Here is a 23,030-nt window from a genome sequence, read left to right as displayed (position 1 = left end):
AGTAGTGATGAGGAGAGTGGCGTGGGAGCTGGTGTTGCGAGCGATGAGGCTCCTGACCCATAGACCGTTGAGGAGGACATCAGTGACGTGTAGACAGTACTCGATGATGATGATGTAGCTGATCGCACCTGGGAGCTGGGTAAATTAGGGGCTTCATCATCATTGGGAGAAAAGGATGGCAGCTTGGCCGTGAGGCAGCGTTGGAGCCAGCAAGTCGCTAGCGTGGCCGGGAATCAGCAGGGTAACAGCAGTGGGAGGTCAGTAGCCAAATGTACCCGGGTAGACCACCTGCTTCGCAGCAACCTACCTGTCCGAAAAGTAGTGGTGCACGGGTTCACGGAAGCAGCGGCGGTAGCAGTCAGTCAGTGCGTAGTGTTGGGGGTAAAATCACCTACTTGGCGGTGTGGCAGTTTTTTATTAAGCTGCCGGAGGAGGTGAACATGGCCGTATGTAGAATCTGTGGGCAGAAGGTGAAGCGTGGTCAGGGTGCCAATGCTTGCACCACGGCCCTGCGTTAACATAAAGTGGCCTGGGAGAACCGTGGCCTGCCGCAGCAACCAGTGCCACACTTGGTATCAGGCAGTGAAGGCTCCACCACCTCAGCCGAAGGGAGCCGTCTGTCCTTCTCATCATCTGCTGGTCCTGATGCTCCTGCTCCTCCTCGTCAGTCATTCCATCATCAATCGATCACTGAAGCGATTTCCAAGAGACGACAGTATGCGTGCACTCATCCAACTGCTCAGAAGCTGAATGTGCTCTTGTCCAAGTTGCTGGTGCTGCAGCCTCTCCCTTTCCAAGTGGTGGACTCTGCATTTTTCTGAGAACTGATGGCTTGTGCCGAGCCGAAGAGGAGAGTCCGAAGCCATCATTTCTTTGCCAAAAAGGCAGTACCAGCCCTGCACACACATGTAGAACAGAAGGTGAGCCAGTCCTTGAGCCTGTCGGTATCTACTAAAGTGCACGGAAGTGCCGACGTGTGGAGCTGTAACTACAGTCAGGGACAATACATGTCCTTTACGGCCCACTGGGTGAATGTGGTTCCTGCATAGCCACACCAGCAACTTGTCTGCCTCTGCCTCCTCATCCTTCACCGTGTCCTCAGCCTCCACTGCAGGGACAATTCACAGTGCCCCTCCAGCATACCACATGTGCAGGGCACAGCAGTGTCACGCTGTTCTGCTCCTCGTTTGCCTTACTTGCCTGCGTAGTGACAGCCGAATTGTCAGCATTTGGCAGAGTGATGACTTCTGGCTCCCCACCTTGTTGGACCCTCGCTACCGGTCCAAAATGGGGGCCTTTTTTACACCCGCTGAGAGAGGGAGAGTAAACTAAACTGCTACTATAGAAACATCCTATGTAGTCGGTTGGCCACTGCCTATCTGCACCATCGTCCATCCTCTCGCAGGTCTAACCGGGGGGCCCTCTGCGCTCACGTTTCTCTGCCATGGCTGCTGTGGTAGGATGGTAGGAGAAGTTCCAGCTCCATCATCAGCAACTTGAGTCACTGATGAGCAGCTTTCTTCACCCGCCTAGTGAAGAAACTTCTACCTAGCAGCAGCTAGACCTGGAGCAGGACCTGACCCAACACGTGGTGGCATACTTGGACAGTACCCTACCACCCAACAGGGGGGCCATAGTTACCCCAAGAAGAACTCGGGGGCCATAGTTACCCCAAGTAGAACTCGCCTGCCCACCCAAAATGTGGAGAGACTGACCTTTGTCAAGATGAATCAGGTGTGGATCAGCCAGGATTTCCACCCACCAATGCCTGATGCATCAGACTAGATCATTACACAAACACTTTGACAAAAGAGACCGGTTTGTTCTGGCTACCTGTCTCAGCTACTATTCTGATTCTGCCACCCGCCTGATGCCACACATCTGATGCCAAGTGCTCCTTCTTTCACCCACAATCTTCAGCTGGTACTAATATTGCCACCCACCTCCCCACTCTATCACCGGGTCACTCTGTGGTCTCTTTATGCTGCTGCCACTTCCTCACTATGTCACCTTTCCACTCTGTGGTCTCCTGATGCTGCTGCCACCTCCCCACTCTGTCACCTTGCCACACTGTCATTGTGCCACTTTGTGGCCTCCTTGTAATGCTGCCACCACCTCCAGACTCTATCATTGGGCCACTCTGTGGTCTCTTCATGCTGCTTCCACCTCACCACTATGTCATAGGGCCACTCTGTGGACTTCTCATGCTGTTCCCACCCTCCCCGCTTTATGACTGCGCCACTATTTTGCCTTTCGGCCTGGCTCACATCATCATTTATTTGGCCCTTCTTCTGATCTGTCAGAAGGAACCAAAAATGAGACGCACAACGGATCCTGTCTGTGTAGCAGCAGTAAGGCCTGTATGGTCCCATCAGAATTGGCTTATGATTTGGTAGCCAAAAGCAGAAGTGGATACAAAACACATAAGACATGCAAATATACCATTCACGTCATCTCTGTTTTGGATCCACTGGATCCTGTTTTTTTTAGCATTAGCAGTACTGATGGATTACTGACCAAATGCTGACCGCATGAAGGCGGATGCTCCACAGACAAGGTCAGTTTTTTGGGGGTTATTGTTCTGACGGACAGAGGAAGGGCAAAATTATCAGTGTCGTCCACGCAAACAAACTCTGTCAGGAGGCTCTACTTGTATAAGCGTTTAATAGAACAAATTCTGTAGATATCTATGTGGAATCAGCTGACGACGGTGTAAAAGGAGTGCGCTTCCTCTTGGCGCTAACATCGACCTGTAAGTCTGAGTTCATACTTGAGTTATTTGGTCAGTTTTCTCACCGTGACTGCCCAAATAAGTGGAGTGTGCAGTGATTCTAAGAGTGACTGTCTTTTGCATGTCATACTGACTCACAGTATTATTTCACTGCCACAGCAGACTCCATATGCATGTTACTGCAAGGCACAGTGTTCTACACCACTATAAAGGCTCTCTGCAGTCAGGAAATAGATGTTTTTTAACACGATTCGCTACGAATAAATTGGGATCAAACCTAATTTCTTCCAAAAATTTGGCTAACCGGACTAATTGAATTTTTGAAAAATTCACTCATCTCTAGTATATGTCACCGGCTGAACTAACAGTCCGATTAACTATTAGTTTCCCTGTCACGTATGCAGTGCAGGTGTACCTCACATCAAAAATGGGTATGTTACCCATTAAACTAACAGACAGATTAACTATATTCATTTCCCTGTCACGTATGCATTGCAGGTGTACATCACACCAAAAATGGGTATATGTCACCGGCTGAACTAACAGAAGGATTAACTATATTAATTTCCCTGTCACGTATAAAGTGCACGTGTATCTCACACCAAAACTGGGAATATGTCACCCACGAACTAACCGACGGATTAAATATATTAATTTCCCTTTTACATATTGTCATGACAGGTGGTTAAGCGGGGAAACAACCAAACACAGGGAAAACCAACAGAACAAACGACTAGGCCCAAAAGCTAGTGAGAAAAGGGTCACCTCCTAGCGATCCCGAAAAGCTTTCTCTAGACTGCTGTGCCCATTTGCATACCCTTAGGGTGGATATGCACATGCCCTCGTGCCTAAATCTGAACACCATGGGCAAACCCTAAGCAGCAGGGAAAAGGGAAGAGGCAACCTGCTTCTTCCAACCAGGAAGAAAAAAGCATCTCCATAGAGTCCTAGATAACACACACAAAGGGAAAGGAAGGAGAGAACTTATCTTGAGAAGAGCTGGAGCAGACGATCCACCACAAATCAAGAGCTCCTAGAAAATAACTATAACCTGCACAGGCCACTGGGGGAAGGAGGGATAAATAGCCTTACTAACGATGAAACCCAGTACATCTGAGGGAAGGGGGATCCAGCTCAAATCCAAATCAAAACAAACCATGAGGAATCTTATACCTTTCTCTAAGACGTCTATCAAGCCGCACTGCCAAAGACATGGCCGTCTCCAATGAATCGGGATACTCATGAAAAGCAAGGGCATCTTTCAACCTCTCAGATAGCCCCTGACAAAACTGACTCCAGAGTGCAGAATCATTCCACCCGAGTCATCTTCTAAATTCTGCACAATACGACTCCGCAATATGTTCTCCCTGTAATAAACTGTGCAGCTTAGATTCAGCCATAGAGACGCGGTCTGGGTCATCATAAATCAAGCCCATGGCTCTAAAAAATTCATCCACCAACCGGAGGGATGGTGAGCTGGTTGGCAGAGAAAAAGCCCAGGACAGCGCGTCCCCTTTGAGCAGAGATATAATGATCCCCACTCTTTGATTCTCGTCACCAGATGACATCGGCCACAGACGAAAATACAACCTGCAGGACTCCCTGAACCGTATAAAGTCATCACCACCCCCTGAGAACCTATCAGGGAGAGCGACTTTAGGCTCTAAGCAGACCTGATTTCCTCTAACGGCACCAGACGCCAGAGCATTCTGACACTGCAACAGAACTGCGGAGATCAGCAACCTCCATGCGATCAACCAAGGCATCCATAGCCTCAATTTCGCAAACAGCAGGAATATGACAGGTTATAATGTCACGACAGGTGGGTAAGCGGGGAAACAACCAAACACAGTGAAAACCAACAGAACAAATGACTAGGCCCAAAAGCTAGGGAGAAAAGGGTCACCTCCTAGTGATCCCTAAAAGCTTTCCCTAGACTGCTGTGTCCATGTGCATACCCTTAGAGTGGATATACACATGCCCTTGTGCCTAAATCTGAAAGCCCTGGGCAAACCCTAAGCAGCAGGGAAAAGGGAAGAGGCAACCTGCTTCTTCCAACCAGGAAGAAGCAAGCGTCTCCCTAGAGGCCTAGATAACACACACAAAGGGAAAGGAAGGAGAGAACTTATCTTGAGAAGAGCTTTAGTTTCTTCACATACCACATTTTTCCTTGATTTTTTTCCCTAAGCTAAGGCTGTTTAAACATTTACAATATGAGGACCTTCTCAAGGTAGCTCTTCTGCCAGTTCTCTGATGCCAAAACTGCTTTCCACACTTCACATACACACTTGCTGTAGCCAGCAGTTCCATGCCAGCCAATCAGATTGGATTACTGAGAGACTACTATGAAGTACTGCCCCTCTGTCTATCTGTCTTCTTAGAGACAGACAAGCCATAGCAACTGTCTTTTAAAGGGAATCTGTCACCTATTTTGACCATATAAAACTGTTAACATAGCAATGTGCAATAAAGTACCTTCATTCCAGCATGTGTCCTCTTTCTTTTATTCAACTTTTCATTCATATGAAAAAGCGATTTTTCTGATATGCAAATAGTCTCAAGGTGCCCAGAGGGGCGTTATTACTCTGCTCTAGGGCCCAGTAACGCCCCACTTCAGTGCCCAGCCCGCCTTTTTTCCAAGCCCAGCACACCTCCTAAGAAATAAATGTACTCCCACATACTTGCCGAACAGCGCCGCCCCCTCCACTACATCATTTCATTTATTCACTCCACCGTCCTTGCTTCCTCCTCTCTTGGCCTACGGCGCCGCCCCCTCCACTACATCATTTAATTTATTCACTGCACCGTCCTTGCTTCCTCCTCTCTTGGCCTCCGAAATCCCGTGCAGGCGCAGTATCGCTGAGTGCCTGCGCCTGTATGATACTCCTGCTCCAGAGCGCATCAGCCTCAATAGTGTCACTGGGCATGCGCTGAGCCCAGTGACGTAATCAGAGCGCTGTTGCTCTCAGGAGCAGGAAATCGCTTTTTCATCTGAATGAAAAGTTGAATAAAAGAAAGAGGACACATGCTGGAATGAAAGTACTTTATTGCACACTGCTATGTTAACGGTTTTATATGGTCAAAATAGGTGATTCTCTTTAAGAGAGCAGTGAAAAGGGACAGGGGACATTAATAAAAGCTGTTACTATAAGGTAATTACAGTTCTTTTGACAATCATTGACAGAGTAACTCAGGCATACATGCCTAGCTCTAATAAACGAGCAAATAAAAAAAAATATCAAAGTTACACTTTAACTATATTAATTTCCCTGTCACGTATAAAGTGCATGTGTATCTCACACCAAAAATGGGAATATGTCACCCACCAAACTAACAGATGAATTAACTATATTAATTTCCCTGTCACGTATGCAGTGCAGGTGTACCTCACACCATAAATGGGAATATGTTACCCAGCGAACTAACAAACAGATTAACTATATTAATTTCCTTGTCACATATGCAGTGCACGTGTATCTCACACCAAAAATGGGCATATGTCACCGGCCATACTAAAAGTTAGATTAACTATATTAATTTCCATGTCACGTATAAAGTGCACGTGTACCTCACACCATAAATGGGAATATTGTCACCCACAAAACTAACAGACGGATTAACTATATTAATTTCCCTGTCACATATGCAGTGCATGTGTATCTCACACCAAAAATGGGTATCTGTCACCGGCCAAATTAACAGTCAGATTAAAGTGTAACCGTCATGTTTTAATATTTTTTTTTAGCATATGTTACTTCTGCAGCAGCATTATGCATAAAGCAATCTTTAGTTTCTTCACATACCACAGTTTTCCTTGAGTTTTGCCCTTAGTTACGGCTGTTTAGACATTTACAATATGAGGACCTTCTCAAGATGGCTCTTCTCACAGTTCTCTGAGGCCAAAACTGTTTTCCCTCACTTCACATACACACTTGCTGGAGCCAGCAGCTCCCTGCCAGCCAATCAGATTGGATTACTGAGAGACACGCCTCCTCACTCTGAAGCCTAATGCAGGCATGCAGTGTAAAGGACCGCCCCTCTTTCTGTCTGTTGTCTTAGCCAGAGACAGACAAGCCATAGCAACAGTTTTTTAATGGTGCCGTGGAAAGGGACAGGGGACATTAACCCCTTAGTGACCACCCATACGTGTTTTTACAGCGGTCACTGAGGGGCCTTGGCCTCGAGCGCCGCCTTTTTACGGCGGCATTTCAGCCCAAGTTAGCGCTAAAATGAAGCACTGGAGCTCCGTGCCCACAGCTACCGGAGGTAGCTGAGGACTTGGGGCAGTGATCATAGACCGTGACAAGCGGTCTCTGATCACGTGATCGCTGTGATACACTGAAAACACAGTAAACTTTCTCCCTCCGCTCATGTAAGAAAGATGGCGGGTTCTCCAGCAATATGGCCCCTAAACAATATAATAAAGTTGCAGGACACCCTCCCCCATCCCCCATATAATAATATAAAATAAAAATGGCACATACATGCTCACTGGTTACTGTGCTGAAGATCTGCCTTCAGCACAGTTACCATCAGAGACCAATAGTAATGGTCCCTGATCATGTGGTCTCCATGATAAACCTATCATGGAGATCACATCCATTATATTTACTAACACAGCCAGGACATGGCCTGTGTTTCTCTCTCCCCTCAGTGCAGTTGTTCTGTGAGGAGAGAGAGAGATAAGACTTCTGTCCTGGCAGTGCGATTTACTGTGGAAAAAAAAAATCTATTTATAAACTGTCCATCTGTAACTGGCGGTCAGTGGGTGCACGTCATTAGGCTTCCGTCATTAGTCATTCATCATTAGCACGGTCAGTTATTTTCATTAGGGACCATGTGTAATCTGTTACTGGCGGTCAGTGGGTGTCTGTCATTAGGCGTCTAATAGGGATGGTCAGTTATTTTTATTAATTTAAAAAGTATAATTTTTAGGGTGAGACATATATATATATATATATATTTCATCTTTTTGAGCTTTTTATTTTAAAAAAAATGGCTCAAAGATTATTCAGTGCAGAGCAGGCATATGAATTTCTATGCTCTGACAACTCTGAATCTGACACTACTTCAGAGGTGGAATTATTTTCCGATAGCAGGGACTGAGTCGCCACCTCATCTCATTCTCCACCCAGTGGTTCTGTCCCTTCTACTACGTGGGTTCCTGCTACTTCATTTTCCCCCGAAGTACCCCAATTTTTATCTACTCCCCAAATCAATGTGGACGTCACCAATTTTTCCCCTTATGATTTTTTTCATTTATTTGTGGACGATAAAGTCCTGGAATTAATCGTGCAGCAGACTAATCTGTACGCCATATAGTTTGCTGTACAAAAGCCCACGTATATTTATATAAGATGGTGGACCCCAACATGTGTCCCTGAAATTAAAAAAAATTTGGGGCTTACCCTGGACATGGGCATTGTAAAAAAAGCCATCTGTCAGATCGCATTGGGCTGCGAGTACTGTCCACTCAACTCCTGTGTTTGCAGCAGTTATGTCCCGAAACCACTATGAAGCCCTAATGCGGTTTATGCATTTTTCAGACAATTCCCAAGTCCCCCCCAGAACTGACCCAGCCTATGACTGCCTAAATAAATTGAGACCCCTTATTTCCCTCCTTAGAGATTTATTCTTAAAATGATGTACCCCTGATAAAAAGACTATCCATCAATAAATCCCTTTTTTGTTTTAAAGGCTGCCTTTCCTTCCGTCAGTTTATTCCCTCCAAGCGTGCCAGATATGGGGTAAAATTATATAAGGTGTGCGAAAGCACAACCAGATACACCTGCGATATGTCTGTATATTAGGGCAGAGACTCCCAACTTAACCCCCCAGGCTTCCCTGAAAATATTGAGACATCAGGAAAAATTGTGTAGGATCTATTGGCGCCATTCCTACACAAAGGATACCACATGTACACGGATAATTTTTATAGCAGTATACACCTTTTTAAATCCTTCCATGCTGCAAACACAGAGGCTTGTGGGACAGTCTGTAAAAATAGAGTGGGATACCCACAACCGCTGGTGTCCAAGCATTTGGAGAAAGAAGCATCCTTCGCCCTTGCAAGTGACCAGCTGCTTGCAGTGAAGTGGAAGGACAGGAAGGATGTCTATATGCTCACCACCGTGCATGCAGACACCACAGTAGCAGTTAGGGAGAGGGGGGCTACTGCTGGCAAACACAAACTGGTCTGTGTGACAGACTACAATAAATTTATGGGAGGTGTAGACCTCTTGGACCAGGGGCTTCAACCCTACCTGGTGAAGCGAAAAAACAGGGCATGGTATAAAGAGGTAGCAATCTACCTCATTCAGATTGCTACCTATAATAGTTTTGTTTTATTTAAAAATGCCCAAGAAACCCTCCACTTCCTTGAGTTTCATGATAGGGTTAATGGGGAATTTCCTCGGGTCCTCTACCCCCATCTTATAAACTCAATTCACCATCTACCCATACCTCCCCTACAACCCCACCACAAATGACACAACACCGTATGCTGGAATTAAATGGCCACAGCAGCCTTTTTATTAATACAAACATAACATGTAAATGTCAATATAAATATATATATAACAATATATATAACAATATACATATAAACCCTGACGAAGGAGGTCCTAGAAGCCCCGATTCGATTCCAGCTGGTGCCCCAAACACCCGGTTAAGCCACCCTGCCTCCAGCCGTATCACTCCAGCTCGGAGACACCGAGTGATGGTCACCCACTGAAACCAACCAACTTTCCACACCTGGGAGTCCAGCCCCACCGTTTGAGGCCCTCCCATCCACAAACACCAAGCCCTACCACCGTCTTCCAGGACCTCCTACCGCCAGACTGCTATGACAAACAATTACCTACCACCTACCCCCCCCAACCCCCCCCCCCCACCTACCGGAAAAAGAGGGAGGGTGGGTGGGAGTTTCTACCTCTAAAATGGCGCCCGATTTACCCGCTCTTCCTACTTTTAAACCTACTGCTCCGCCCCCTACGCTAACCCGGCCTCCTACCTCCTTAACCCCTTCCTCCCTCTTATTAGCTCCCTTTTTTCCCTGCCGTCCCCTCTTCCCCCCAACCTTTCATGTCAGCCTCCCCTTAGGCTGCGCTTCTAGTCCGGCTGCACTTGATAGGGTTAATGGGGAATTTCCTCGGGTCCTCTACCCCCATCTTATAATCTCAATTCACCATCTACCCATACCTCCCCTACAACCCCACCACAAATGACACAACACCGTATGCTGGAATTAAATGGCCACAGCAGCCTTTTTATTAATACAAACATAACATGTAAATGTCAATATAAATATATATATAACAATATATATAACAATATACATATAAACCCTGACGAAGGAGGTCCTAGAAGCCCCGATTCGATTCCAGCTGGTGCCCCAAACACCCGGTTAAGCCACCCTGCCTCCAGCCGTATCACTCCAGCTCGGAGACACCGAGTGATGGTCACCCACTGAAACCAACCAACTTTCCACACCTGGGAGTCCAGCCCCACCGTTTGAGGCCCTCCCATCCACAAACACCAAGCCCTACCACCGTCTTCCAGGACCTCCTACCGCCACAGACGCGCAACTTGACCCTTAACCTCAAGCTTGCGCGGCCCTCCACACCCCCAACGCTCGCTCGATCCCTCCTTGCAAACCCAACGACCACAAATCAATACCCACCGCGTTAAGATGGACACCGTCCGCTCTCCAAAACTCGCCAACACCGGGCTCCAACTCCATATGCTCACCACCACTGCCCCATTCCGCGCCACAAACTTACCAACCGCCCTGTTCACCTTAATCCGGGCCTTGTTTATCCTCTCCACGGAACGTGCCTCCCGCCACCGCCGTCTGGGAACTATATCTGACCACACCAACACCATCCCGGGAAACAACGCCCACAACCGTAACAGGTCGAACTTCACATCCCTGATTAGCTCCCTCACCGGCTTCATACCTAAATCGTTCCCTCCCGCATGCACCACCAAGACATCGGGAGGCCGATCCAGCTGAACAAACCTGTGAACTTCTCTCAAAACCCCCCCCCACAACATACCTCTGTAACCCAGCCACCGTATGGCCGCCACCTCCCTATCAAAGCCCGACTGACGACCATTCGGCCTCACATCCGCTCTCAACGCCCCCCAAAACACAAAGGAATGGCCGATAATCCACACCAAAGCTGGGGAAACTCCTGAAACGAAATAAGCAAAACAAAACAGCCGCATTAATGCCAGAGCCCAAAGACACCCCCTTACACACCTCCTAAGCGAACGTAAGAACGAAACCGTCCCGATTCCCACCTCCCAATCCTCTTAATCACCTCCTCGCTCATTCCGAGATGGGCCGCCTCCGTCGCTGCCCCAATCCTAAACGAGTGGCCCGTATAGCGCCTCGGATCCACCCCCAACTCCCCCAAGCACCTCTTCAATACCGCTACGAACTGAAATCTGGACAGAAAAGACCCATCCGCATGCCGCAACAAAGGGACCGCTCCCGCCCGTCCACCAACCCGATACTGTCCCAAGCAACTCACTGGGCACATCGAGCAACCCGGAACTGCAAACAAGCAAATCCGACACCCCCTCCCCTCCTGATCCATTTTTGACCTCCGTAACCGGACAACCACCCTGTCCTGCAACACCTCCACATCCTCATCCATCAAGCCCCCGGCACAACAAACACTCCTACTCACCAACTCCCCCAACCGAAATGCCCCGAAAAAAGCCAGTGAAAACGCCGCTCTGAACAAGCGCACCTCCCCCCCAGAGCTACACACACTCTCCAACCTACCCCCAAGATTAAACAACAGCTCAAACGACACCGGTAACCGCCTGTCCTCCGTCCGACCGCCCCGCCGCCAACCCTTCAACACCTGCCGCACCACAAAGGCCTTCGTACAATCCACCAAACCCCGCAACTTGAAGCCAAACGCCAATCCCGACATGCACTTATTCACCTGCGCCACAGACCATCCCTCCTCCTTCTTCTCCCCCAAGAACAATAGCAAAGGCACCTCACCTGCATCCACCCCCACCCCCAGAAGGCTACACCATAGAGTTGAGCGAACACCTGGATGTTCGGGTTCGAGAAGTTCGGCCGAACATCCCGGAAATGTTCGGGTTCGGGATCCGAACCCGATCCGAACTTCGTCCCGAACCCGAACCCCATTGAAGTCAATGGGGACCCGAACTTTTCGGCACTAAAAAGGCTGTAAAACAGCCCAGGAAAGAGCTAGAGGGCTGCAAAAGGCAGCAACGTGTAGGTAAATCCCCTGCAAACAAATGTGGATAGGGAAATGAATTAAAATAAAAATTAAATAAATAAAAATTAACCAAAATCAATTGGAGAGAGGTTCCATAGCAGAGAATCTGGCTTCCCGTCACCCACCACTGGAACAGTCCATTCTCAGATATTTAGGCCCCGGCACCCAGGCAGAGGAGAGAGGTCCCGTAACAGAGAATCTGTCTTCATGTCAGCAGAGAATTAGTCTGCATGTCATAGCAGAGAATGAGGCTTCACGTCAGCCACCACTGCAACAGTCCATTGGCATATATTTAGGCCCAGCACCCAGGCAGAGGAGGGAGGTCCCGTAACAGAGAATCTGTCTTCATGTCAGCAGAGAATTAGTCTGCATGTCATAGCAGAGAATGAGGCTTCACGTCAGCCACCACTGCAACAGTCCATTGGCATATATTTAGGCCCAGCACACACACAGGCAGAGGAGAGAGGTCCCGTAACAGAGAATCTGGCTTCATGTCAGCAGAGAATCAGTCTGCATGTCATAGCAGAGAATGAGGCTTCACGTCAGCCACCACTGCAACAGTCCATTGGCATATATTTAGGCCCAGCACACACACAGGCAGAGGAGAGAGGTCCCGTAACAGAGAATCTGTCTTCATGTCAGCAGAGAATTAGTCTGCATGTCATAGCAGAGAATGAGGCTTCACGTCAGCCACCACTGCAACAGTCCATTGGCATATATTTAGGCCCAGCACCCAGGCAGAGGAGGGAGGTCCCGTAACAGAGAATCTGTCTTCATGTCAGCAGAGAATTAGTCTGCATGTCATAGCAGAGAATGAGGCTTCACGTCAGCCACCACTGCAACAGTCCATTGGCATATATTTAGGCCCAGCACACACACAGGCAGAGGAGAGAGGTCCCGTAACAGAGAATCTGGCTTCATGTCAGCAGAGAATCAGTCTGCATGTCATAGCAGAGAATGAGGCTTCACGTCAGCCACCACTGCAACAGTCCATTGGCATATATTTAGGCCCAGCACACACACAGGCAGAGGAGAGAGGTCCCGTAACAGAGAATCTGGCTTCATGTCAGCAGAGAATCAGTCTGCATGTCATAGCAGAGAATGAGGCTTCACGTCAGCCACCACTGCAACAGTCCATTGGCATATATTTAGGACCAGCACACACACAGGCAGAGGAGAGAGGTCCCGTAACAGAGAATCTGTCTTCATGTCAGCAGAGAATTAGTCTGCATGTCATAGCAGAGAATGAGGCTTCACGTCAGCCACCACTGCAACAGTCCATTGGCATATATTTAGGCCCAGCACCCAGGCAGAGGAGGGAGGTCCCGTAACAGAGAATCTGTCTTCATGTCAGCAGAGAATTAGTCTGCATGTCATAGCAGAGAATGAGGCTTCACGTCAGCCACCACTGCAACAGTCCATTGGCATATATTTAGGCCCAGCACACACACAGGCAGAGGAGAGAGGTCCCGTAACAGAGAATCTGGCTTCATGTCAGCAGAGAATCAGTCTGCATGTCATAGCAGAGAATGAGGCTTCACGTCAGCCACCACTGCAACAGTCCATTGGCATATATTTAGGCCCAGCACACACACAGGCAGAGGAGAGAGGTCCCGTAACAGAGAATCTGGCTTCATGTCAGCAGAGAATCAGTCTGCATGTCATAGCAGAGAATGAGGCTTCACGTCAGCCACCACTGCAACAGTCCATTGGCATATATTTAGGCCCAGCACACACACAGGCAGAGGAGAGAGGTCCCGTAACAGAGAATCTGGCTTCATGTCAGCAGAGAATCAGTCTGCATGTCATAGCAGAGAATGAGGCTTCACGTCAGCCACCACTGCAACAGTCCATTGGCATATATTTAGGCCCAGCACACACACAGGCAGAGGAGAGAGGTCCCGTAACAGAGGATCTGGCTTCATGTCAGCAGAGAATCAGTCTGCATGTCATAGCAGAGAATCAGGCTTCACGTCAGCCACCACTGCAACAGTCCATTGTCATAAATTTAGGCCCAGCACCCAGGCAGAGGAGAGAGGTCCCGTAACAGACAATCTGGCTTCATGTCAGCAGAGAATTAGTCTGCATGTCATAGCAGAGAATCAGGCTTCATGTCAGCCACCACTGCAACAGTCCATTGGCATATATTTAGGCCTAGCACACAGGCAGAGGAGAGGTTCATTCAACTTTGGGTAGCCTCGCAAAATAATGGTAAAATGAAAATAAAAATAGGATTGAATGAGGAAGTGCCCTGGAGTCCAATAATATATGGTTATGGGGAGGTAGTTAATGTCTAATCTGGACAAGGGACGGACAGGTCCTGTGGGATCCATGCCTGGTTCATTTTTATGAACGTCAGCTTGTCCACATTGGCTGTAGACAGGCGGCTGCGTTTGTCTGTAATGACGCCCCCTGCCGTGCTGAATACACGTTCAGACAAAACGCTGGCTGCCGGGCAGGCCAGCACCTCCAAGGCATAAAAGGCTAGCTCTGGCCACGTGGACAATTTAGAGACCCAGAAGTTGAATGGGGCCGAACCATCAGTCAGTACGTGGAGGGGTGTGCACACGTACTGTTCCACCATGTTAGTGAAATGTTGCCTCCTGCTAACACGTTGCGTATCAGGTGGTGGTGCAGTTAGCTGTGGCGTGTTGACAAAAGTTTTCCACATCTCTGCCATGCTAACCCTGCCCTCAGAGGAGCTGGCCGTGACACAGCTGCCTTGGCGACCTCTTGCTCCTCCTCTGCCTTGGCCTTGGGCTTCCACTTGTTCCCCTGTGACATTTGGGAATGCTCTCAGTAGCGCGTCTACCAACGTGCGCTTGTACTCGCGCATCTTCCTATCACGCTCCAGTGCAGGAAGTAAGGTGGGCACATTGTCTTTGTAGCGTGGATCCAGCAGGGTGGCAACCCAGTAGTCCGCACAGGTTAAAATGTGGGCAACTCTGCTGTCGTTGCGCAGGCACTGCAGCATGTAGTCGCTCATGTGTGCCAGGCTGCCCAGGGGTAAGGACAAGCTGTCCTCTGTGGGAGGCGTATCGTCATCGTCCTGCCTTTCCCCCCAGCCACGCACCAGTGATGGACCCGAGCTGCGTTGGGTGCCACCCCGCTGTGACCATGCTTCATCCTCATCCTCCTCCACCTCCTCCTCATCCTCGTCCTCCTCGTCCTCCAGTAGTGGGCCCTGGCTGGCCACATTTGTACCTGGCCTCTGCTGTTGCCAAAAACCTCCCTCTGAGTCACTTCGAAGAGACTGGCCTGAAAGTGCTAAAAATGACCCCTCTTCCTCCTCCTCCTCCTCCTCCTGGGCCACCTCCTCTTCCATCATCGCCCTAAGTGTTTTCTCAAGGAGACATAGAAGTGGTATTGTAACGCTGATAACGGTGTCATCGCCACTGGCCATGTTGGTGGAGTACTCGAAACAGCGCAACAGGGCACACAGGTCTCGCATGGAGGCCCAGTCATTGGTGGTGAAGTGGTGCTGTTCTGTAGTGCGACTGACCCGTGCGTGCTGCAGCTGAAACTCCACTATGGCCTGCTGCTGCTCGCACAGTCTGTCCAGCATGTGCAAGGTGGAGTTCCACCTGGTGGGCACGTCGCATATGAGGCGGTGAGCGGGAAGGCCGAAGTTACGCTGTAGCGTAGACAGGCGAGCAGCAGCAGGATGTGAACGCCGGAAGCGCGAACAGACGGCCCGCACTTTATGCAGCAGCTCTGACATGTCGGGGTAGTTGTGAATGAACTTCTGCACCACCAAATTCAGCACATGCGCCAAGCAAGGGATGTGCGTCAAATTGGCTAGTCCCAGAGCTGCAACGAGATTTCGCCCATTATCACACACCACCAGGCCGGGCTTGAGGCTCACCGGCAGCAACCACTCGTCGGTCTGTTGTTCAATACCCCGCCACAACTCCTGTGCGGTGTGGGGCCTGTCCCCCAAACATATGAGTTTCAGAATGGCCTGCTGACGTTTACCCCGGGCTGTGCTGAAGTTGGTGGTGAAGGTGTGTGGCTGACTGGATGAGCAGGTGGAAGAAGAGGAGGAGGAAGCCGAGAAGGAGGAGGTGGCAACAGGAGGCAAAGAATGTTGCCCTGCGATCCTTGGCGGCGGAAGGACGTGCGCCAAACAGCTCTCCGCCTGGGGCCCAGCTGCCACTACATTTACCCAGTGTGCAGTTAGGGAGATATAGCGTCCCTGGCCGTGCTTACTGGTCCACGTATCTGTGGTTAGGTGGACCTTGCTACAGATGGCGTTGCGCAGTGCACACTTGATTTTATCGGATACTTGGTTGTGCAGGGAAGGCACGGCTCTCTTGGAGAAGTAGTGCCGGCTGGGAACAACATACTGTGGGACAGCAAGCGACATGAGCTGTTTGAAGCTGTCTGTGTCCACCAGCCTAAATGACAGCATTTCATAGGCCAGTAGTTTAGAAATGCTGGCATTCAGGGCCAGGGATCGAGGGTGGCTAGGTGGGAATTTACGCTTTCTATCAAATGTTTGTGAGATGGAGAGCTGAACGCTGGCGTGTGACATGGTTGAGACGCTTGGTGACGGAGGTGGTGGTGGTGGTGTTGGTGGTACATCCCCTGTTTGCTGGGCGGCAGGTGCCAACGTTCCTCCAGAGGCGGAGGAAGAGGCCGAGGCGGCAGCAGCAGAATAGGCCGAGGCGGCAGCAGCAGAAGAGGTAGCAGGGGGAGCCTGAGTGACTTCCTTGGTTTTAAGGTGTTTACTCCACTGCAGTTCATGCTTTGCATGCAGGTGCCTGGTCATGCAGGTTGTGCTCAGGTTCAGAACGTTAATGCCTCGCTTCAGGCTCTGATGGCACAGCGTGCAAACCACTCGGGTCTTGTCGTCAGCACATTGTTTGAAGAAGTGCCATGCCAGGGAACTCCTTGAAGCTGCCTTTGGGGTGCTCGGTCCCAGATGGCGGCGGTCAGTAGCAGGCGGAGTCTCTTGGCGGCGGGTGTTCTGCTTTTGCCCACTGCTCCCTCTTTTGCTACGCTGTTGGCTCGGTCTCACCACTGCCTCTTCCTCCGAACTGTGAAAGTCAGTGGCACGACCTTCATTCCATGTGGGGTCTAGGACCTCATCGTCCCCTGCATCGTCTTCCACCCAGTCTTGATCCCTGACCTCCTGTTCAGTCTGCACACTGCAGAAAGACGCAGCAGTTGGCACCTGTGTTTCGTCATCATCAGAGACATGCTGAGGTGGTATTCCCATGTCCTCATCATCAGGAAACATAAGTGGTTGTGCGTCAGTGCATTCTATGTCTTTCACCGCTGGGGAAGGGCTAGGTGGATGCCCTTGGGAAACCCTGCCAGCGGAGTCTTCAAACAGCATAAGAGACTGCTGCATAACTTGAGGCTGAGACAGTTTCCCTGGTATGCATGGGGGTGATGTGACAGACTGATGGGGTTGGTTTTCAGGCGCCATCTGTGCGCTTTCTGCAGAAGACTGGGTGGGAGATAATGTGAACGTGCTGGATCCACTGTCGGCCACCCAATTGACTAATGCCTGTACCTGCTCAGGCCTTACCATCCTTAGAACGGCATTGGGCCCCACCATATATCGCTGTAAATTCTGGCGGCTACTGGGACCTGAGGTAGTTGGTACACTAGGACGTGTGGATGTGGCAGAACGGCCACGTCCTCTCCCAGCACCAGAGGGTCCACTAACACCACCACGACCATGTCCACGTCCGCGTCCCTTACTAGATGTTTTTCTCATTGTTATGGTTCACCACAACAACAAATGTATTATTTGGCACAATGTATTGTATTCAAATTCAGTGGGATATAAATTTGAGGCCTAGTATTTAGGCGCTGGGTGACCGGTATGGATTTAGTGACAGAATTAGACTTGGAAATACACAGTAGCGGGTGTGTGTGAAGTTATTCTGAATGACCCAATGTGCACCTTGAATATTATATACCCTTTTAGGGATAGATTTCAAATAGCTCTGATATAGCAGAAACCACTAAATTATGAAATTGTTAAATTGGGAATTGTATTTAAACCCAGAACAAAAAATGTGCTTTGACGGACACTAAATAACTTTCCCAGCCACAACAGGACAGCGTTAACGAGAGATTTAGCAGGATATAAATTTGAGGCCTAGTATTTAGGCGCTGGGTGACAGGTATGGGTTTAGTGACAGAATTAGACTTAGAAATACACAGTAGCGGGTGTGTGTGAAGTTATTCTGAATGACCCAATGTGCACCTTGAATATTATATACCCTTTTAGGGATAGATTTCAAATAGCTCTGATATAGCAGAAGCCACTAAATTATGAAATTGCTAAATTGGGAATTGTATTTCAACCCAGAACAAAAAATGTGCTTTGACGGACACTAAATAACTTTCCCAGCCACAACAGGACAGCGTTAACGAGAGATTTAGCAGGATATAAATTTGAGGCCTAGTATTTAGGCGCTGGGTGACAGGTATGGGTTTAGTGACAGAATTAGACTTGGAAATACACAGTAGCGGGTGTGTGTGAAGTTATTCTGAATGACCCAATGTGCACCTTGAATATTATATACCCTTTTAGGGATAGATTTCAAATAGCTCTGATATAGCAGAAACCACTAAATTATGAAATTGCTAAATTGGGAATTGTATTTCAACCCAGAACAAAAAATGTGCTTTGACGGACACTAAATAACTTTCCCAGCCACAACAGGACAGCGTTAACGAGAGATTTAGCAGGATATAAATTTGAGGCCTAGTATTTAGGCGCTGGGTGACAGGTATGGGTTTAGTGACAGAATTAGACTTAGAAATACACAGTAGCGGGTGTGTGTGAAGTTATTCTGAATGACCCAATGTGCACCTTGAATATTATATACCCTTTTAGGGATAGATTTCAAATAGCTCTGATATAGCAGAAACCACTAAATTATGAAATTGCTAAATTGGGAATTGTATTTCAACCCAGAACAAGAAATGTGCTTGAACGGACACTAAATAACTCGCCCAGCTACAGCACTAAGGACAGATTTAGCTGGATATAAATTTGAGGCCTAGTATTTAGGCGCTGGGTGACAGGTATGGGTTTAGTGACAGAATTAGACTTGGAAATGCACAGTAGCGGGTGTGTGAAGTTATTCTGAATGTCCCTATGTGCACCTTCAATATGATCTACCCTTTTAGGGATAGATTTCAAATAGCTCTGATATAGCAGAAACCACTAAATTATGAAATTGCTAAATTGGGAATTGTATTTCAACCCAGAACAAGAAATGTGCTTGAACGGACACTAAATAACTCGCCCAGCTACAGCACTAAGGACAGATTTAGCTGGATATAAATTTGAGGCCTAGTATTTAGGCGCTGGGTGACAGGTATGGGTTTAGTGACAGAATTAGACTTGGAAATGCACAGTAGCGGGTGTGTGAAGTTATTCTGAATGTCCCTATGTGCACCTTCAATATGATCTACCCTTTTAGGGATAGATTTCAAATAGCTCTGATATAGCAGAAACCACTAAATTATGAAATTGCTAAATTGGGAATTGTATTTCAACCCAGAACAAGAAATGTGCTTGAACGGACACTAAATAACTCGCCCAGCTACAGCACTAAGGACAGATTTAGCTGGATATAAATTTGAGGCCTAGTATTTAGGCGCTGGGTGACAGGTATGGGTTTAGTGACAGAATTAGACTTGGAAATACACAGTAGTGGGTGTGTGTGAAGTTATTCTGAATGACCCAATGTGCACCTTGAATATTATATACCCTTTTAGGGATAGATTTCAAATAGCTCTGATATAGCAGAAACCACTAAATTATGAAATTGCTAAATTGGGAATTGTATTTCAACCCAGAACAAGAAATGTGCTTGAACGGACACTAAATAACTCGCCCAGCTACAGCACTAAGGACAGATTTAGCTGGATATAAATTTGAGGCCTAGTATTTAGGCGCTGGGTGACAGGTATGGGTTTAGTGACAGAATTAGACTTGGAAATGCACAGTAGCGGGTGTGTGAAGTTATTCTGAATGTCCCTATGTGCACCTTCAATATGATCTACCCTTTTAGGGATAGATTTCAAATAGCTCTGATATAGCAGAAACCACTAAATTATGAAATTGCTAAATTGGGAATTGTATTTCAACCCAGAACAAGAAATGTGCTTGAACGGACACTAAATAACTCGCCCAGCTACAGCACTAACGACAGATTTAGCTGGATATGAATTTGAGGCCTAGTATTTAGGCGCTGGGTGACAGGTATGGGTTTAGTGACAGAATTAGACTTGGAAATGCACAGTAGCGGGTGTGTGAAGTTATTCTGAATGACCCTATGTGCACCTTGAATATTATATACCCTTTTAGGGATAGATTTCAAATAGCTCTGATACAGCAGAAACCACTAAATTTTTAAATTGCTAAATTGGGAATTGTATTTCAACCCAGAACAAAAAATGTGCTTTGACGGACACTAAATAACTTTCCCAGCCACAACAGGACAGCGGTAACGAGAGATTTAGCGGGATATAAATTTGAGGCCTAGTATTTAGGCGCTGGGTGACCGGTATGGATTTAGTGACAGAATTAGACTGGGATATGGCCAAAAAATAACCACACTATTGCTGGTTAAATGCACTTGGTGATGGGCGCAGCTTGCCCCTGATGTAGTATATGGCCAAAAAATGAACAGACTATTGCTGGTTAAATGCACTTGGTGTCACAGCTTGACCAACCACACTACTGAGGGTTAAATGCACTTGGTGACGGGCGCAGCTTGCCCCTGATGTAGTATATGGCCAAAAAATGAACAGACTATTGCTGGTTAAATGCACTTGGTGACGGGCGCAGCTTGCCCCTGATTTAGTATATGGCCAAAAAATGAACAGACTATTGCTGGTTAAATGCACTTGGTGTGATAGCTTGACCAACCACACTACTGAGGGTTAAATGCACTTGGTGACGGGCGCAGCTTGCCCCTGATGTAGTATATGGCCAAAAAATAAACAGACTATTGCTGGTTAAATGCACTTGGTGTGACAGCTTCACCCTGATGTAGGCTTTAGCCAAAAAACAACCACACCATTGAGGGTTAAATGCACTTGGTCGCAGCTTGTGCTGGCGCACCACAAGACACAAAATGGCCGCCGATCACCCCAGAAAAATGTGACTGACAAACGGTCTGGGCAGCCTAAAAACAGTGAGCAATTGAGGATCAGCAGCTCAATGATCCACAGCTGCAGATCGATCAGTTAATCAAGTCCTTTGGAGAAGTTAATCTGCCTAATCTCGCCCTACTGTCGCAGCCGCAACCTCTCCCTACGCTAATCAGAGCAGAGTGACGGGCGGCGCTATGTGACTCCAGCTTAAATAGAGGCTGGGTCACATGGTGCTCTGGCCAATCACAGCCATGCCAATAGTAGGCATGGCTGTGATGGCCTCTTGGGGCAAGTAGTATGACGCTTGTTGATTGGCTGCTTTGCAGCCTTTCAAAAAGCGCCAAGAAAGCGTCACAAAAGCGCGAAGAAAGCGACGAACACCGAACCCGAACCCGGACTTTTACGAAAATGTCCGGGTTCGGGTCCGTGTCACGGACACCCCAAAATTCGGTACGAACCCGAACTATACAGTTCGAGTTCGCTCATCCCTACTACACCAACCAACCCAACACCCCCAAGCACCCTCATACGCTGCCCACGTACCTTCTGACAAAGAAGCCCTGAACAACCCACTCACAGTACCTCCAAGATCTCCCACAACAGCCCCGGACATTCCAACCCGTCGACCTCCGCTTCTGGTGCCAACTGCCGAAAGCGCTCCCACTGCGAACGAGAAAGAGCATCCGCAATACCGTTAGAAACCCCTGGAACATGTACTGCAACCACCCACACATTTAGCTCCAAACAACGCAACACCATATGCTGCAACAACCTAACCACCGGTGGGGACGAAGCCGACAGACAATTAATCACCTGCACCACCCCCATGTTGTCACAATGAAACCTCACCTTTTGATTGCGAAACACATCCCCCCACAACTCCAGCGCCAACACAATAGGAAAAAGTTCCAACAACGTCACATTCCGAGTCCATCCCCTCCCCTCCCAAGACCTAGGCCAGCGGTCCGCGCACCACTGCCCATCACAATAAACCCCAAAACCAACCCCCCCTGCCGCATCAGAAAACAGCTCAAAATCCACACTGTCCACCGCATCCCCCAACACCAACGCCCTCCCATTAAACTCCGCCAAAAACCGAGCCCAGACATCCAGACCCCCCCGCAGCTCCCGACCCAAACGAATAAAATGATGCGCTGCCGTCACACCCGCGGTAGCTGCCGCCAACCGCCTGCAAAAAATCCGACCCATAGGCATGATCCGACATGCAAAATGCAACTTCCCCAACAATGACTGCAAATCCCGCAAACGAATCTTAACCGACCTCCTTGCCCTGTCAACCTCCCCCCGCAAGACGCACAACTTATCCTCCGGCAACCTACACTCCATCGCCACCGTGTCCAAAACAATCCCCAAAAAACTCAACTCCGTCGTGGGCCCAAAAGTCTTCCCCTCCGCCAGCGGCACACCAAAAGACGCAAACACCGACTGTAACGTGGAAAGCAACAACTGACACACCCGCGAATCCGCCGGACCCAAACACAAAAAATCATCCAGGTAATGTATGACCGAACGACAACCCGCTACATCCACCACCACCCACTCCAAAAAGGAACTAAACGCCTCGAAGTACGCGCATGACAAAGAACAGCCCATCGGCAGACATCTATCTACATAAAACCCCCCATCCCAATAACACCCCAACAGATGCAAGCTATCCGGATGCACCGGGAGCAAAGGAAAGGCCGCCTCGATGTCCGTCTTTGCCAACAGCGTACCTGGCCCCAACCGCCGCACCCACTCCACAGCCGCATCAAACGAGGTATAGACCACCGAACACAATTCAGGATCAATACCCTCGTTGACCGACGCCCCCTTTGGAAAGGACAAATGATGAATCAGCCGAAACTTGTTCGGCTCCTTCTTCGGCACCACCCCAAGCG

This window comes from Bufo gargarizans, chromosome 7, assembly GCF_014858855.1.
Source record: "Bufo gargarizans isolate SCDJY-AF-19 chromosome 7, ASM1485885v1, whole genome shotgun sequence".
In the NCBI taxonomy this organism is placed as follows: domain Eukaryota; kingdom Metazoa; phylum Chordata; class Amphibia; order Anura; family Bufonidae; genus Bufo; species Bufo gargarizans.
The sequence above is the reverse complement of the archived record's forward strand: the minus strand, read 5'-3'. Positions refer to the sequence as shown.